The following is an 18,285-nucleotide window of genomic DNA, read 5'->3' as shown; positions in this document are numbered from 1 at the left end:
CAAAGGTAATAATTACCTTCCCATTATTCAAACTTTAAATCGATACAATTTAGTATTGCAATAATTTTTTTACTTTCAATTATCTAAATCTTAATGTTGAATCTTTAACAACAGTTAACTAATCAAATCACTTGAATTCAATGGGAATTGCAGAAACATACAAAGCACACAAACAAGAAAATATTGATGCCTTAACCTAAAAAAATCTCCATATGTTAAGACACTGTAGCACCTTATTAAAAAATTCGACAAACACCTATCATTCAGAGATAATAAACGCAAATTTCTCAAACTACTTATGTTGAAGCCAAAGGAAAGCAAAGATATACCTAATGCTTCAGTTCCTAAGCCGAGACACTAATCTTCTGGCAAGATGTCACTTTTGACAACTGTTAAAAATTCTTTGGTGCCTGAAATGACTTTTACTTTATGTGGCTCCTTGTTTACATGGCTTCATTGTGAGTCATTCTTACGTTATGTCTACTTGCAACCATAATCCATAAGTAATGATATCAATTAACCAAACAGATACTATTCTAATTCCTGAATTTCTCTTTCAGTAAAGGTCTTGAAAACATTCAGTGAAAATATTATTGTCTTGATGCAAGATGATTTTAATTTTCCCCAAAAGTCTATCAATCAATGTAATATTTAGAGGATTAAATGTTTATTAGTACATAATAACAAAAACATTCTACTGAAACTTGAAGAGCACATTCTAAGAGACAACTGTTAACAATTCCTAACCTTATTGAACGTAACTCAATGAGTTCGAGTTTGCCTTACTGTTCATTCACCTAGAATGGGGTTTGCATAACAATCCCAATTATGTTCAAACAACACATTCAATGTGACTTCATATATTATTGTTAATACGTCAGTACGTCATTTCAAATTTTCTTTAAAGTAATGCTTGGAATTGGAGTTTACTTATCAAATCATTCATCTACAGTTCATTTGACAACAATACCATACTGCCTTGAAAGCAGCAAGCACCACATGCAACAGTGTCTTGAAATCTGCAGAGATGCCATGATAATGATGTTCTTGATAAGATACTCTCCAGTAGTTACAGTATTACCTTCTAATTGGTGTATGTTTAATGTTAAGCAAGAAGCATAGTTGTCATGGCATGGTTTGTACAAAAATCAGATTCGTTGAATCACTTGAAAAGAATAAGTTCTTTATGCCATAAAGTTTTAGATAACACTAAAAAACTAATTATGAAATATCTCCTGTCTTAACAGTGCAAACGTTTAAATGCTTCAGGTCGAGATATCTCTCCTGAATTAAAAAGAAAAAGCCTTTCATAACCAACGTTTTCAAGTACAAGCACGAACGTTTACCTATCATCATAACGCAAGACCCCATAACTATTACAAAATTAATTCCAAATGAACTCTAGATATAAATCAACAAAGAGACAAGCTGTGGATTAAAGTTACGAGGAACATATAAAAAGCTGGTTTAAGAATATCTAGTAGATTTATTAAAGATAATAGACAAATACGAAAAATACCTCCTGGACACTGCAAATCAAAACTGAAAGTTGATGAACAAGACGTTATCCTTGAACATACGTGATTTTCGATATGAAATAATAAAAATGTAGCCCTGAATATCTAATAGTTGATGTTACGCTATGGTGGAACTCAAGTTTATCTGAGATTAAATGAAAATTATACACCTGAATATTGTTATGTACTAAGCTGCAGTAATTGGCAGCTGATGTTGACACTGCTCAGAAATTCAAGCGAAGGCTTCTTTATATTTTAAGACATATCTTTATCAAACTTATAAGACATTTAAATAAAATATATGCTATGTATTTTGGAACAAACTGATTTTTTACCCATAATATTGAACTTATGAATCTTATGCAAATGAAAATGTATCCTGAAAAATGCAAGGTAGCTATTATATACCGAAGAAGAAAATTAAATCAAGTACTACGTATATGTATCCGAATACACCAAGCTACTTGTGGTTGATAAGAAACTAATATAATATTCAAGGCAAAACAAGCTATGTGTCCTGAAACCTACAGAATATATTATTGATGGCTAATAGTCATTTTAAAGTGGTAAGAAATTGAAATAAAACTAATGAATCTTATGTAGAAAGGACCATGAATTTTGTTGTATGCTGAGGGACCACATAACTATTGCTAAACTGGTAGGGAATTCAGTGTAACAATAAACATGTCAAAACAATGATCTGCCTAACAGCTGACAGAAAAATTCAAATACAAAATAGACTGACATATAATGAATTAACTGACAGCAGATATTAGAGTGATAAGAAACCTTAGCGAGGCAACTACGGATCTTGAAACATGTTGAACGTGAACTTATAAAAATTCTAGGTAAATGTTCATCAGTTTAGAGTGAGATGATTATGACCTTTAGGTATAATAAGTCTATACATCCTGAATACAGCTAAGCTACCTGATACGTACATTAAACTTAGAAGAAATTAACGTGGTAAATATATCCTAAAATATCAAACCAGTAGCAGGTTTCAATTATAAAACATCTCTCCTGGACAACAGTGAACTTCCTCTTATGAAAAAGACTTTTGAAGATGCAACTTAGAAATTAAAAGCAGCAAAGCTGAGTTCTAATCGACTTTGGGCCAATAGGCACCGTTATGACTCTGATAAAACAACACTTGCTCGTGACTATAAATCTTACAGAAATAACAGTTTTAATAGTATCTTTAAGATTATGATATCTTTATGTGAAAGTACGGGTTTCTGACATTTATAGAGTAATTTTTTTTCTGCTGGGCGACCCTGCCTTGTTGGTTCTTTCCTTCATAAGAGAGTTAGTTATTCGATGTCATACTCTGTTCTTGTTCGTTTTCCAGCAGCAGTCATTTTGGCTGTCTCTTCTTCCAGTAATTTCTTCAAGTTTGTAGTATTTCTGATTTGTAGAAATTCCCTTGAGTTGCGTAAATCAGCTGTCTTCTTTATACACCATCAGAATACTTCAAAGAATTTAATTCACACAGAAGCCCTGTAGCAATGACTCTGCAAAGGAAATAAATCTCTGTAGAAAGCAAAACTGACTTGAATACGAAATGAAAAAGTTGAAATCTTTCTTTAATGGGTTGAATAAGATATAGTTCCCATACGTACTTACTTGACTTCCATGCAGTGTAGTGTGGAAAGTGACACCAGTTAAAATTTTGGATATCTGCACAAATTATATTGTAAAATTAATATACTTAATGTCAGATGATTAATAAAAGTCTATAGTACGTCGGAAAAGGCAGCAGCCTGAAAGTCATCTGTAAGAGCTCGCCTCTGTAGTGATACAAAGTCATGGTAACTACGAACTCCTTTTACGACGCGACATACTATGCAAATGACATTTGGAATGTAATGTTGTTTAACGCTTCAGATTTTGCCACACTACTAAAGGTATAATTAAACAGTCGTGGTTCTTAATACATTTACCGCATTCAAAAAAGACTCTTACTCACACGAGTCAAATAAAATGAAACTGACAAGGAGGACCGTCCAGGTCATCGAAAGCTTTCTGCTGTATATAGTTTAGATAACAAAATCAAACAGGTGGATGTCCCTTCCCAAATTACCGCAATGTTGTGTAACGAAAACTTGCTAATTCGAATGTCAGTTGATTGAAAAAGTCTTTGAAAACATTTAGATTCCTAAGAATTGCACCTAACAATAACAGCCTTTTGGAGGTTCCAAACAAAACTGGTTATTGCATTCATTTTTTCCAAATTAGTCATTAGACCCATAAATGAAATCTGCATCTTTATATTTTTTTATTCATTTGGCTGAATTGATGAAAAGTAGCATAAATTATTCCCATCTATCCATGAAAGCTTGGAGGACTTATGCAACAGATGTGTGTGCATAATCATATGCAATCTCTACGCTTTATCATGGACATATTGTCCTCCATTTTGCTGAAAAGTAGTCGAATGAACAAAACATTAATTATAGCATTAGTTTGTATACCGATATTTTCTGATACATTGTACATACGCCATATGCTTTTTAGTATTAATGGAGTAAAAAAAAAAGCAATACACACTACTACCTTACCATTCAGGAATAATTTGCCACATTATGATATTGGTGTAGAAAGGTTAAACTTGTCGTCGTGGATTAGACGTGACCAGTCACCCACGACACGCAATGAGACCTGAGAAGCAATGATTCATTTCAAGTCCAGTCTTTGTTAAATTTAACCCTAAGCCTAACAAAGGCATTAGTCAAGTACAGCATTTTGAGGCTTAAAGTAACCCATCAAGTCTGTGCAATGAATTGAGAGACTTGGACCCAGGTATACTATGGAAAGCTCCAGTTCTTATCATTACCACACAGTAAAGTTCCATTTCCTCCCCCCCCTCCCATTCCTAAGTCTCACTGGAAACTTCCAGTTCCCTCCTCACCCTGAACCACAATGGACATCTCCAGTACCTTCCTCCCCTTCATAAGCCACACAGGAAAATTCCAGTTCTTCCCCACCCTTCCTGAACGTTCTAGAAAATTCAACTTTCTTCCTCCCCTCCTTAAACAATTCGGGATGAAAATTCTCGGTCCTTCCTTCCCTTCCTATATAGTTAAGATTGTCCTAAACCTCTCTAGAACTCAGCTCTGTTACATATCTTAGGCAAAGAGTGAAGTATCTATCCATGTTTACTGCCTTTGGTGGACAAATCAGGTTTGCTTAGTGTGCACACTACAGTACAGTAAGTGTGCTGTGCAAAGCTTACAAAGAATTAACTTGAAACGAAGATAAATTAACTTAGCTGACAACTTTGCAATATGGGGGTCAAGGTTGTAGAGGCAACCACAGTATTAAGGGTGAATTAATATGGCATATTTCCCCTCCAGCCAATATGATGGATACTGAGGGCGAGCAGGAGGCAGTGCTGTGATGCTTTCTTGCATACATACGAGATGCTGGGATGTCTTTTAGCAACTATGGTCTACTACCTCTGGTTTAGCAGGCAAAACGACAGACACCTCCACTTTGACCAGCTTTCAATTGTTACCTCCATAAACCAGTGGCCCTCCTATGAACTCCACATTATAGCCAAGTCCTCGTGTTTTATAGATAGATAATTATTGTGGACAAATAAGTTGAGGAATCTCTGTAGCTCAAAAAGTATTTCGATTTCTGTTGATTTTTTTTCATTACTGGCTATCTTCGACTCTCCAGGAGAGACACTCACTAACTCACTCTCTCACCCCCTCCCTCTCTCTCTCTCTCTCGTAGTTAAAACCTTCAGAAAAGTTCTCTCTCTCTTTCTCTCTCTGTCTCACACACACACACACCTTCCAACTTTTCACTTCACGATCATGTTTTCTATGTTTTCACACCATTATTTTTAACTTATTTTATTCACGACAATTTTTTCAGAAAAATATTCGATTGTTACATACGGGCTGCCCTATGAGCAAGAGCCCGTGCTGCCATAATTCCAGCTCAAACCAAAAACAAGTCAAGTCACGTAGGCTGAATATATATATATATATATATATATATATATATATATATATATATATATATATATATATATATATATATATATATATCAAATTCAATCAGACAAACCTGGTATTTAATATTAAGCTTTCACGAGGATTCTTAACGACGAGAGGAAGAGAGAGATGAGAAGAGAGAGACGAGAGAGAGGAGGACGAGAGAGAGAGAGGAGAGAGAGATAAGCCCACTAAATTGATCCTAACCTAATCCTGGTCAGAATCGTGAGAATCCTGGATTTTTCTCAGAATATCAGGTGGGCGTGGCAGAGGCTTAGAACTGTCAAAGTTGCAAACAGCTGATTTAAGATTGATTGGAAAGCTTTCTCTTCGTTTCTGATAAAAGACACGGAAGTTGTACGAATGCAAAAGGGGTTCGTTCAACATTCGCTCCCAAGTGCGTGCATAGTACGTGTTTAAAAGTCCCACACCTATCACCTAGCATTCGTAGATCCAATCCACGGGAAAAATGGGGCAAAAACATATACAATATTTTGTTGTTATTATTGAGAAGATGAACACTGTTCATACGGAACAAGTCCCAGAGATCATATTCCCGGAGAAATTGAAATTTAAGCTTCCAAAGAATAAGTTCTTTTGTGCTTTTGATAGTCGTATTTAATAACCGTCGTGACATTACTACAAAGAGCTTGAATTAATAGGTTAAAAACTGTCCCAAACCTGAACTAAGAGCCATACCTTCAAATAATTTGAGGAATATAAGCCGGGTCTCACTAATTGCTATCGTCTGCCACTCAGTGGGCAAGCAATTCATCTGTGATTACGGTTGTTCCCCTAATTCAAACAGTAGGTATGTTGCTGATTGTGATGGTAATTGCTTCATAGCAAAGGAAGATAATGGAAAGGAGAACGCATTTTCGAGAAGTTCGGCAGTAAGGAGTTTTTCGCGCCCGTGTTGGAGGCGCCTGTCTTCGCGGTTGTTTTAGAATCGTCGGGCGTGTTGTGGAGCGCAAAAACGCCCCAATATTACGTGAGAAACGCCGCGATTCTCTGATGCAATACCTCGTCTAGATTCATCTAAGAAGTTCTAGAAATCATTGGAGTCGGTGACGCTCACCGTAGGCTCCGCCCCCAGAGTGCCGTATAAATGCAACGAACGAACTTTGGAGAGCAGTGATCGTAGAAGAGAGGAGTGATCGTAGAAGGAAGAGATTGTAAAAGAGAGAGATCACCAGTTAGTAAGAGCCACCGATCAGATTATCAGTGAGAGATCAGCAGCAGTGATCGTCAGAGAGAGACTAGAGACGAAAGAACCGACGAAGTATCAATCAAAAGAAGAATTGTTCGAGAGTTGGTTGGATATTGGTCTAGTCGTCTTCTGGTGTGGACGACCGAGTTGTCTCCACGTCGAGCAGACTTCAGAGAAGAAAAGGTCCTGTTACAGGTGTTGGGGAATTCCTGCCTTACAAAAAGATTAGTTTCTGCAATACGGAGTCAAGAGGACGTCCGCAATCGCCGATCTACATTTATGAAGCCAGCGCATCGAATCGCAAAATCGAGTAGCAAGTATTTGAATTTCCTCACAGTTTCCCCAGTTCATGCAGTGTAAGATTCTATCTTGTTTATGTAAATAGGAGATACCATTCTGCATTTACCTTTGTTAGTAAGCTTGTAAATAAACCTTTGTTGTGTTAGTGTTTCTTTCTATATTCGTATCCCCAGTTTCAACTGTTGTGTTGATATATTTTTTTATTTATTATTTCATATCGAACCTGAAGCGGACCTCCCTCAGAGTCCGTAACATTTGTGTCGACCTTTAACTAGGATATTTCGACACCGTAACATTGTCTCTGAGATATCTAAGAGTCCGTAACACTGATTCGAGTAATTGTGTGAATTACAGAATGACTGATGAATTAAGTTACGAATTCAAGAAGGCTATAGATTACCATCGTCACCCAAAGAGAAAAAGTAGTTAAGTAAATTCTAATTTTTCAAGTTTTTTGCCGCTTCCGGTAAAATATCCAAACATGCTTTTAATCTTATTTTTCCGGTTCCGCTAAAATATCCAAACATGAATCTATGCTTATTTTGCCGGTTCTGGTAAAATAGATCCCAGGTTATTTCGTTAAATATTTTTATTATTAATGCTACTAAGTCAAAAAATATACAAACCCAATTTAATAAGATTATTTATATTTATAATTTGTAAGACCATTTTGAATCTTTCAATACTAATAGTTGAAGCATTAAATCCATTTATTTATAATCCCATAATCACAGTAATACATCTGACTCAATTATTCAGGCCTAAGTCTCTCTGCAAGTCCAAAATTTGCCCTTGGAGATGGTTCTTTTACTACCAGTGCACTTCGGGTGCACCCACTGACGACAGCAGTCACAGACCACAGAATCCATCTCGTTCAAATCCTGCCCACAGAGCCCACACACCCACTGTGCTGACAATCTTAAGACTCCACACACTTGCTCCACAGCTTTCCAACCATCTGGATCAAAATATCTGCGGATCTTATGGATTGAAACGTTTTCATCCAGACATACTGTTGGTATTGAAGAAGGGTTTTGTTCAACAGTATTTACAGAGAGAAGCTCTCCACTCATAGCATGGATGGCATCCTTTACCACTAAAAAGTAGCCAAGAATCTGTAGATTCCTGTCATGGGATGATTTCTTGATGAATGGAGTTGGCTTATAAAGTCTTTATTTTTTCTTGAGAAGTCCTAGAATATTATTGTTTGGCCCTTTGGGTCTACCCACTTTTCATTGATTTTGGAATTTGGAGGCAAAGTGACAGTGTTTAACGTAGGATTAGCATTCTGGAACTGCACAGGGCTCTGGAAGTGTAGGTAGTTCTATTTCATCTTCAGCTGCAGATCATTCTGTATCTGTAAGAATTAAACAATTATTCTGCATATCTGGCAAAACATCCTGTTTCGTGTATTCAGTCGTGTTGAAGTTATGGTCAACTGGCATGTCAATTGGTGGTAGATCCTGCTCATAACTTCTACAACTGCAACCTGTTTTCCTGCCTCCCACAACTTTGTTAAATCCTCTAACACAGTCTTTGCTCTTAGCCTTGGCTATACTCTGAAGCTAAGGGAAGCCAAGTTCTGCCCAAGTGGGAAGAGCCCCCTTATATTTTTGTTTAATAAAAAGGATATTTTTTTCTATTTTTACCAGGACAGGTAAAATAAGATTAAATAGCACATTTGTCTATTTTACCGGGCCGGTAAACTAAGCTTAAAACCATATTTGTCTATTTTACCGGTACCGGCAAACTAACCTATTCGTTTTTTTTTTTCCTTTCTTTTAAGACATTGAAGCCGACATTTCAGTCTTCTTCCGTATTACCTCAAGTCCTGCTGTGTGATTTCCCTCAATTGAATTTGAGTCTATTCTTGGATCCTAATCATTGCTTGACTGTTCCCTTGTATTATAAATAATAAATTCACTTGTTTTGAGTTTTGTATTTTTGCCTTGTTAGCGTTATTACATCGCAGCCGCCAGGGTGAAAAGGGACATCGAACAGATTCCCGAAATCTCTCTCTATAGATTCATTAGGATTAAATGCATTTACCCAAACGTACCTCCTGTGGATTTGCTTCTTCGTAGTAACCATGATTTCAACAATCACCTACTACCATACTTCTCAGTCTAGATAGTCGGTCGGGTCCTTGCCACATTACCCGAGATGTCTGTCTGTCTGTGTCTGTCTGTCATTGTTATGTTAGAGTCCAGCTATCCACATCAGATCACGTACTCCCTCCATCCATCCTTCCCCCAGCCCAACAACGCCCCCCCCCACCTCTACCCACCACCACCTTCGGCACTTAACTTACACTCGCTGAAAATGTTCAGCTATGGACCCCAAACCACAAATAGGTTCTAGAGCACCAGAATGTTTTGAGAAATTTACAAAGTAAATTTTTGAAAAGGTATGCGAGTAAATTTTGAAGAATGACACAGTGGCGATCCAGCTCCGAAGGGTTTCCACTCTGCTAACAATTTTTGAAAACTGCAAAATTCTTGATTCCTGACCACAACGCCCCTTCGAAAGGACATTTTCACACTAGCCAATGGTTAACCAAGCATATAAAGACGACAGCACCAACAATATCCCCTAAGAATGTGGGAAAAACTAACCTGAAATGCCTTCTTCTTCACTAAAGTCTATTCCTTTACCTCGTGACGCGTGAGCATCTGTTGACAAAAATGTCCACTGCCCACTCTTGTTCGTGTTTGGAACTACACTGAAGACTGAAGTTCTTGTTCTTCCGTAATCCGCTTCCAAAGGAAGGACGGGAGGAATTCTTTTGACCAATCAGAAGCCTACAACATCACCGCTGCTTCTAACGCCTCCTTTCATTGGTTGAAATCGTTGGCTTTTGGCAAAAAGGCTTCTTAGACGACTTTCCATTGGCTAGTGAGACGAAATCCCATTTTCAGAAATTTCTTTACACATTATTTTACATCCCGTATTAAGTAAAAAAAAAAAAGAAAACGTTTTTAACAGGCAAACAAATGGATATAGACACGGTAAATAAAAAAAAAAACAGAATATTCTTCAAAATTCAATAAAATGATTAAAGTATGCAAATATTCAGCTTTTTAGTCGTAAAACGAAGATCGCATCTGAAAAACCTTATTAATCTCAGAAGATCCAGTAACAACAACACTGAATTTGGAGGGCACCTCAATTCACCTCAGGGGCTTTGTAAGTTATATATAATTATCTTTATCAAATGAACACAATTGCACATTGATGTATAATTGTAGTAGAGTCAAAAGTTAGGATAAGCCAACGTTGAACAGCTAATGTGACGAAGTTCGTGCGTCATTTTCTAGCATCAGGTTTAATACATTTTATTTATTAATTTATTCATTAATTTGTCAAATTTTTAAGTATATGGCCCTTAGCTGTGGTGTCGCTCCACATGGATAGGGTTCATCTTCTAAATAATAATAATAATATAAATAATAATACTATAATAATAATAATAATAATAATAATAATAATAATAATAATAATAATAATAAGAATAATAATAATAAATAAAAATAAATGATCATAAAAAGAGTTAATGAACTACAAAACTACGACAGAGCACAATTAGGGACGAATCCAGAAATTTTTTGGTTGGGGGGGGTGGCATTTTGCTATCCCATGGGTAATTGCTAGATGTTAAGTTAAATGGTCATTGATTTAGTAAAATTTTTTACAATAACTTTTACATCATTAAATTAAATGAAATCACAATCAGTCACAGCTTTTAGGCTGCTTTCATAAGCAACTTAATTTCCTGAAAAATGTTACTGACTGACTAGTAGGCTACAGCCTACACTACTACATCATACTACAGGCAATCCTTGCCGCAATAAAATTCAGTGATATAGCTACGAGATAAAAAAAAAATGATTTCTCAATAGTACCTAATGTTTAGAAATTTATCAATGTAACTTTGAGGCTTCGCCGTTTTATTGAGAAAAACAGAAACATAATAGAATCAATATTATAATAGAAATAATATATTTTAAATTTTCCTTCAGACACACGTATATTTTGAATTACACCTCTACATCATTTCTTGGAATATTGTGAGAATAAGGAAATGGATCATCAACCATTACATAAGAGCATGTGCCCTACAGATAGATCCATTTAATTATGGTTTTGCTACATAAATTTTTGAATGCAATATTATTTCTTATGTAATTTTGTACTACTTTGTACTTCAGTTGTTTGTTTGTTTGTTTGTATGGTGCTTTTACGTTGCATGGAACCATTGGTTATTCAGCAACGGGACCAACGGCTTTACGTGACTTCCGAACCACGTCGAGAGTGAACTTCTATCACCAGAAATACACATCTCTCACTCCTCAATGGAATGGCCGAGAATCGAACCCGCGACCACCGAGGTGAGACGCTAATACCATACCAACCACACCGCTGAGGTGCTTGTACTTCAGTTGAATCAATTCAAAATATTTTGCAGTAAAAACAGATATGAATCAATAACTTAGAACTTAACTGAATTACTCTTTCAATATTTCTATAAGGCAAAATCAATTTTTCTTTTTTTACCAGGAGCAAATTTATTAATCACTTGATCAATATCTATATCAACGTTAGGGTGAATATTCAGAAGTGCTAGTCCAGTTTCATCAGTTATTCTGTTTCTTAAATAATTCTTTAAAATTTTCATAGCACTAAAGGATCTTTCAGCAGTGCAAGTTGTAACTGGAACTGTGCATAATATCAACAAGAGATTCTTGATATAGTTAAATCGTCCTGGAATGATGTCAAGTGCCTGTTAAGGGGAACTTGGGATGTCTGATTTAGGAAGACCAGAGCAAAATTCTTTCCAGTCAAAATATTCATTTCTAACTTCTTCATCAGAAACTGCAAGTATATCAGCATAAAATTTGGCAGAATCCTGAATATCCTCCCAATTACTATCCTTTATTTCTGATGGTATAAGTGCAATCATTTTTTGTACTAGAAGACTGTGGTCAGTAAACCGTGTTTCCAACGATTCGATCACAGAATCTAAGAATGGAAACTAGATAGATCTCTTAAAGTATTCATCAGCATTTTCTGCTGGTACATTACTGCGATGTCCTTGCCTTGATGCAATGCGAGGGAGTCTTATTTCAGCATCTACAGACCTTGCCAAACCTTCTGCAATCGAATACGGTCCATAGCACTCGTCATGCCGTTCATCTACTTCTGAGCGCCATGATTTCAAGGTGTTTTTTACGTGAGTAACACCTTCAAGGGCATTAACTAAATCTTTGTTGACAGTTTGTAGACCCCGTGAGAGAGGTAAGGTAAGGCACATGACTTTTTTTGCACAGCACAGGGAGACAATTAATGAGGAGTCAGTAAGGGCATGAAGAAGAGACCTGGCTTTGTCAATAGTTTTACGATCTGGCAGCTGCAAAATCTCTTCAAGAGAGCTCACAATGATAGCATCATTATTTTGAAATAATACCAATGCTTCATGTCTCTCAATAAATCGAGTTTCACAAAAGGTTTGAAGTTTCAGGGAAGTGCTACCTGCTTCGGTAAGATGGCGTTCCAAAATCTCCCTTCTCTTTATTGAATCATTAATGAAATTGATTGTTTCCTTTACTATTCCAAACATGTTCCTAATTTCAGAAACAGAGCAATAAGAGTTTAAAACTAAATTGAGACTGTGGCTGCTACAATGTACATAAACAGCTGTAGGTGCTGCTTTCCGAACATGAGCTTCAACACCATTCAAACTGCCAGACATTGCTTAGGCCCATCATAGCCCTGACCAACCACGTGGCTGAGGTCTAATTGGTTGTCTTGCAGGGTATTTAAAATGTGCTTAGCAATACCAGTACCAGATAAGTCATGAGCAGTTCCAAATTGTAAGAATTCTTCTTTGATGATATATACTTCATTTTTTTTATTACATATCGAACATATATACACAATTGCTCTTGGTGAGAGGAGTCAGTCGTTTCATCAGCAATAACAGAAAAATATTTGCTGCACTTCACTTCACTCATTATTTTTTCTAAGACAGTTTCCCCACATATATTTATCAGCTCATTTTGGATGGCTTTTTTCCTGTTGTAATTAGATGCTCTTCCAACTTCGCGTCTCCAGCATCCACTCTCAAAACTCACAAAGCTTTAAAATTTCCATCAGCTTTTTTCCAGTGGTGCTGCAAAATGTGTCTTATCTTCTCGTCCACGTTGGCCTCTGTAGGCTATGCCAAGTCTGGCACACAAGATAAGTGTTAATGATGGGGGTTAGACGTTCCCGAGATTCCCTGACATTCTTTGCATGTTGTTTATCAACAGCCATCTGAACAGTAGTGTGAGTTCTCAAGGAATATAAAAATCCATCTGCTAAGCAGATTGCTGTTTTATGGTATTCAAATTTTAGATGCTCAATTAAATAGCCATTACTACCCGTCAAATGGGTATATTTTAAATAGACAAAGATTTATTGGCAAGATATCCTAAGCTTGTAAACTTTCCTCTTCTGTTTCCAGCTGTCACGCCTGCAAACAATGCACAGGGGACACCAATAACCCCTTGCAATGTAGGTGAATATTTAAAATTCCCCTACTTTTCTCCAGTGATGTGTTGAATACCAAGGTAAACTTTCTGTGGCCTTTTTCCTTCTTTAGTAGTATATGGAAAGTTGAAATTTTTTGGAGGCATCCAGTGACTTTTGAGAAGTTTCCTTGTCGACATCAGTAATAGTATTCACCATATTTAAACTTCTCATACCATTCTCAAACACAATGGCAATGTCATGTTTAGTATGTGAAGGATTTTGATGCGCAGGTACTTCTTTATTACTAGAAGTAGCTCCTTGAGTAACACCATGCTGATGAGCAGATTTTGCCAAATCCTCCTCAGGTTGTGGAATAACTTTTTCCGTCTTGCTTATTTCAGAAGTGTCTTCAGCCTCTACTTCCATATTTGAAGTAGGGTCATTGGTCTCAGAAGTGTCAGACCTTGATACTGTTGATTTTTTTAAAAAAAATCTGTTATAAATTTAAGTCTTTTTGACATTTTTTTTTCTGAAAAAAAGGGGAAATGACTTGAATTATGATTTGAAACGAGGAGCTGACATGAATGTTATCCTCATAAAATAACTAAAGAAAAATTCTCCAATATTATCACGTTCATCTACCCACCACTATGTGTTAACAGAAGTTGGTTAGCTAATCAGAAGAACAAAAAGTAACCCAGTCAGAACTCTTTACACTATATCTGAAAATTGGAGGAATATAGAATCTGTTGTAATTTAAATGGAGGAAATAAGAAAAAGACCCCACCACAGGTGGTCCAGGGACCACAGCAATCCACTGAGAAAATTAGCCGGAACTAATGAAAAGGGAAAAGGTATCATGCAAGCTACGCCTCCACCAAATATGGCACTTTTATCATAATTTACACTATTTTTCAGTTAGCACCCGCCCTATTATACGGTAGCCCATATCCTTAGAGGATAAATCTCTCCAGCAAGTCAAACTGACTGACAAGGAGTAGGGACGTAGGCTACTCATTTTTTACAATCTGAGTACAACTGGAGTTGTGGAAAATATAGTAGTAATGCTCAATTTTCTCTTGCTGCACCAGGGAAGCAAAATCGGGCTCAGAAAGTCTCTGTGGGCTAATCATTCGGAAACATTTAAATAATGTTAAAAACATTTGCTTGCTTCTGTTTTCAGTTGTGCAACCTGTTAATTACATCATTGGCATTTCAAAGGTTTGATAGTCACTGTATGATCAGCCTTAATCACAAATAGGCCTACTGCTACTCATAGGCTGTTGCCTATTCATAATATTTTCCCAAAATATTTTTGGGCTTGGCTATGCCTATTGAATAGGCATATATGAACATATATGAATATGAACAGTATAGCATATTTAACGATGGAATAAAATATCCATTTCAAAATACTGTTACAAGCATTAAGCTATACCTAGGCTATGCCCTTACAATTGAGTTCTCATTTAATTGACCTCACAGGCGAGGCCATAGGACACATTATGGCCTAGAAAAAATAAATGCGCAAGAGCTATTCTACTCGAGTTCATTTGTAACACTTCAATAGGCATAGCCATGCCCAAAAATATTTTGGGAAAATATTATGTAGGCAATAGGCCTATACTTTAATACTACCAAAAATGAGCTGCCTGTCTTTTCAAAATGTAGATTTAAGGTCTATTTCCCTGAGGTATTAAAGTAAAAAACACCACAAAATTTATATGATTTCACATTTTCAATTGACTATCACCTAGACTTCCACATCACTTATAATTCCTTAAAATCAAGAAGGAGAAGGTCACAGACTCACAAGGACACTAATAACAAGCCTACATAAACCTACTGTCTAACACTAGTAAACTGGCGAAGGCATCTGGCCTTTCAAGAAGTGTTGCCACTCAATAATTTGGGAAAAAAATAGATTGTTCCTCCAAAAGCCACTAGTTACCAAAAATATCACTAGATTTCAAAACACTGGCTGTACCATTTTTTTTTTTTTTTTTTTTTTTTTTTTTTTTTTTTGTGGAGTTTTATCTCTACCGTAGCTTACACTAGGATTGCCCGAATCACTCTTTCTCAACTGATGTTTTAGATCATTTCATTACCACAATATTAATCAAAATATGGCGGGCTCCCAAGCAAGTAATCTCGGCGCAAATCACTCCAACATCAATCACTCTGATTCGCTCATATTCTCAGTCCATGATTAATTAATGCTCAGCCTAACATCACCATCATATATTTTGGTTCAGATACACGATAATTCAGTGTTTAATCAACTGGATTGCCTAATCTCCTAAATAAATACTTTAATTAACTAGAGTGAATAAATGCAAAAGAAAATATACACTCAATGTTACCTGATTTATGAATATTTAATCACAGAAGAAGGTGCCATGGACGAACCATTATGAGAAAAGATGGATTTGTGTGAGAGGGTGTTATTTGAGTTGCCCGTACATTTACAGGAATCAAACAAGTATAAGCACCGTATCACCGTATCACCATACAATACAGAGTATTGCAAACGGTTGCTGGGATAGGGAGGAGAGTCTTCATGGGATGAGGGGGATAGGAGAAGGGTAAGGACTCCCTGCACTTATCCTAAGAGAAGGGGAGAGAGAGAGAGAGAGAGAGATCCAAAATACACATCCTGTCTCTGTAATGAAATACTACTAGATCTGTGCGATTTTAAAAAGAAAAAAACTACTACTACTAGACTACTATATCCAATCCAAAAATACTAGATATAGTAGGAAAATACAAGGAGTGGCAACACTGTTCATTGCTTGGTACAAGGCTAATAAGCTTCTTTTACTTCCATTTCTATATTTATTTATTTATTTATTTTTGTATTCAAAAACGAAATCCCCAAATAAGATTCAAATAGTATATTATAATTATATATTATATATATTATATAATATATATATATATATAATATATATATAGATATATATGTGTGTGTGTGTGTGTGTGTGTGTGCGTGTGTGCGTGTGTGTGTGTGTGTGTGTGTGTGTTTGCATTTGCTTGGGGCAGGGGGGTCACATCCTCACTGACTGAGTAACCTTTCTGTGGATCGGTGTTTTGCACAATCTTTTTTTGCAATTACTTTTTTTTTTCTTTTGGCCGGTGGGGGATAAATCCCCCCCCCCCCCCCACCAAGGATCCGTCCCTGAGCACAATCTACCTTTCCTGGACTCTCAATGAATAGAAGATATCAAACCACTTTGTCATAGTTAATTGATGTCTAAAACAGAATTTTAAACACAACCTTTACATTCTAGTTACTTACAACTTCAGGACGAATTTACGGCTATGGAACATAATCAGAAATTGAGAGAGAGAGAGAGAGAGAGAGAGAGAGAGAGAGAGAGAGAGAGAAGAGAGAGAGAGAGAGAAATTCAGTGTTATGTCTTTATATTCTCTAAACGTAAATCCTTTTGCCCACAGAAAGAGAGAGAGCTAATTTTAATTTTTACTCAAATAACCCAAAATACAGTTTTCTGTAGAAAATTATTTCAACTTGAATAGAAAACGTAAAAATTGTTAAATGGTAAACTATTGTAATCTCGCTGCCTCGCTTGCAAATTTCATAAATTAAAAAAAATCACTATAAAGATAAAGATATTTATATTATTATAAAACTGAAAGCGTTGCTAGTAATGCAAAGAAGATTTCTGCTCTTTATTAATATTAAGTAAAGGGTAGTGGTTGCTAGGAATACCAAATATAAGATATTTCTATCATATAATGTTTTCTGAAGATCGTACGCTATAGACATCTATCGAGTGCTTTGACCACGAATAAATCCTGCACCGATATATATGATAAATAATATAAAGGAAGTAATATATATATATATATATATATATATATATATATATATATATATATATATATATATATGATGAAATTTAACATTAATAAGGGGACGCTTTGAATAACGTAAAATGTTCTCAACGAAGTGACGAAGTTTGTTGTGGTAACAAACAATGGCTGCTCCTTGTCCGGAGAGGAAGCAGGATTGCCAACATTATTAGAGGCTTTAACAAGCAATTAAGGGCAGATAACGAACTAGTCTTTGCCAGAATCAATTAATTAAAGGCGTTAATTGATTAACAGTGGGTGTGGCCTAGATGAAGGCGTGTACGGCTACGTACGTTGTGAATCTCATCTCGGCGTACATAATGCTGTCGTAATCGTACATTTGCGTACTGATTATTTATTTATTTATTTTTTTTTTTTTTAGCACGACACCCACGCATGACGCCAAAACAAGCCATTTTGATGTCTGATTCCAGCTTTAGACTGCTATTATTATTATTATTATTATTATTATTATTATTATTATTATTATTATTATTATTATTATTATTATTATTATTATTATTATTATTATTATTATTAATTATACACATGAAAAAATCAAATTACAAATAAATAAAAATAGAAATATGCAAACAAAAATATATAAATAAATATAGTAAAAAGACTTAAATATAAGTAAAAATACAGACAGATATAAATACCAATATATGATAAAAAAGAAGTAAAGAATGATTGGAAAATAAGTAAAAATAGAGAAAAATAATTTATAATATGAAATATACGAAAATATACAAATAAATAATGAAATAAGATAAAATAAAAAAGATAAAAAATTTGCTAATATATATATATATATATATATATATATATATATATATATATATATATATATATATATATATATATG

The 18,285-nt window shown here is 35.5% G+C and overlaps 1 long non-coding RNA gene across 1 annotated transcript; it reads right to left on the bottom strand.

Annotated features, from left to right (window-relative positions):
• Positions 1-1,466: 1,466 nt before the first annotated feature.
• Positions 1,467-9,771, bottom strand: LOC135222052 (uncharacterized). The gene is made up of 3 exons (XR_010316161.1): positions 9,650-9,771; positions 4,079-4,178; positions 1,467-3,031 (listed from the first exon to the last, which is right to left on the bottom strand). It is a non-coding gene; the product is annotated as an uncharacterized LOC135222052 (long non-coding RNA).
• Between the last annotated feature and the right edge of the window lie 8,514 nt (positions 9,772-18,285).

Source organism: Macrobrachium nipponense, chromosome 3 (genome assembly GCF_015104395.2).
Source record: "Macrobrachium nipponense isolate FS-2020 chromosome 3, ASM1510439v2, whole genome shotgun sequence".
NCBI lineage: Eukaryota > Metazoa > Arthropoda > Malacostraca > Decapoda > Palaemonidae > Macrobrachium > Macrobrachium nipponense.
The sequence above is the reverse complement of the archived record's forward strand: the minus strand, read 5'-3'. Positions and strand labels throughout refer to the sequence as shown.